The following is a 1669-nucleotide window of genomic DNA, read 5'->3' as shown; positions in this document are numbered from 1 at the left end:
TTCCGCCGACGCTCGGAGCCTCCGGCGACTCACCTGGGCAGGTGCGCCCGGCAAGACGGGCAAGACGGGTAGGGAAAGTGGTGGGGCCTGGGACTCCCGCGGCCATGTGAGACGTGCAGCGCGACCCGACTCTGCCCCGGGTTCAAGTCCTGTTCCAAAGCGAGGGTTTGGAAATACCGAGACCTGGGTTCGAGTCCCAGACAGGCCACAGTGTGACCTTACAACACTGTCCCCCCACAAGGGGCAGAAGCCAAGTGAGGGTCACCCCAAACTCCTCGGTGTAGAGCCTGCACCCAATACATAGGTGTTGAATGGTGCATGATCGGATAAAGAAACTTGGGCAAGTCACTTCACCTCTCTGAGCCTCAGTTTCCCCATCTGTAAAGTGAAGATACCCACCTCATGGGGCTGTTACAACACATAGTAGATACCTGAAAAATGTGAGCTCCTCGTCATCCCTGTTTCTCCTAAGACCCCAGCCTCACACTCTTTCAGCCCTCCTTCCCTCCATCCACCCCTTCTTCAAGCTCTACTTCTGTCTTGGACCACACGCTCTCCTGAGCCATTCCTGCTGGCTGGCTTATTGCTCCCCAGAGATGCCCAAACTCTGGCCCCCAGCTAAGGAGGTCAGAAGAAGTGGGTGGGTCACATTCCCAGCCAACCGCCCCGCAAGGGTAGGTGGAGGAGACCCAGAAGCAGGGCTCTGTAATTACTCTCAGTTTACCCTCCAGCCCTCTCCTTGCTCAACCCTAGACAGATAATGTTAGGGCAGGAAGTCTAAGTGCCTCACAGCTGGCCCTGGGGCCAGAGATCCGGCCTGACTGCCTCCTTGGGTGATTCATGGAGTGCCAGGCTATTAATCGTGCCCAGGACTGCTCCACAAACACACCCTAGAGCTTCCCTCCTCCCCGCTTTTGTCCACATGATGCCCTCCCTCTGGAAAGTCCTTTTTTTCTCCTTACCCCCCTTTCTGCCCTTGGAAGCCTCACTCATATCCCATATCTTCTCAGTGAAGAGAACCACCACTACCCCCAGACCTATCACCCTAAGAAGTAGATTCATTCCCCACTCCACCCAGTTTCCAGATCAGGAAACTGAGGCTCTAAGTAAAGTGATGTGCCACCCGTAAACCGAGCCCTGAAATCAACATTGGTTGTGGTTATTGTGGTTGTTGTTATTGTTGCCCAAGACCACACAGGTCAGAAGGGCAGAGCTAGAAGACCACCTGGCCTGGCCTTGACCTTGGAATCCAAGGCCTGTCCTTGACATCTCACTGCCTCTCTTGGAAAGCAGAGGGGACGATATCCTCTCTCTGTGCAAGAATAGGTGCGTCCTTCCCTAGTCCGAGACCTTCAGGAGACTGTGAGCCACGCAGGGACTGCCAGTGTCATGTCTGGCCGCCCCTCCCCTGACCGGGCCCAGCACCAGGCCCGGCAAACAGTAGGCGGTCAGTGCTTGCTGAATGAACACGTGTCTAACTTCCACCACAAGCCCAGTTTCCTCACACGGTTGTGACCGATGGTCTGATCCCAAAACAGCCTGTTCACAGTCCTCTTCTCCCCAGCAATCCTCGGTGTCTGGAATGCCACCAAGCAGTCTGAGGAGACCCTCCCCACAGCTGCCACCCCAGGTCAGCATCTTTTGACAGTTATGCCCCAAGGGCCTGACT

Source organism: Neomonachus schauinslandi, chromosome 4, assembly GCF_002201575.2.
Source record: "Neomonachus schauinslandi chromosome 4, ASM220157v2, whole genome shotgun sequence".
Taxonomy (NCBI): Eukaryota; Metazoa; Chordata; class Mammalia; order Carnivora; family Phocidae; genus Neomonachus; species Neomonachus schauinslandi.
The sequence above is the reverse complement of the archived record's forward strand: the minus strand, read 5'-3'. Positions refer to the sequence as shown.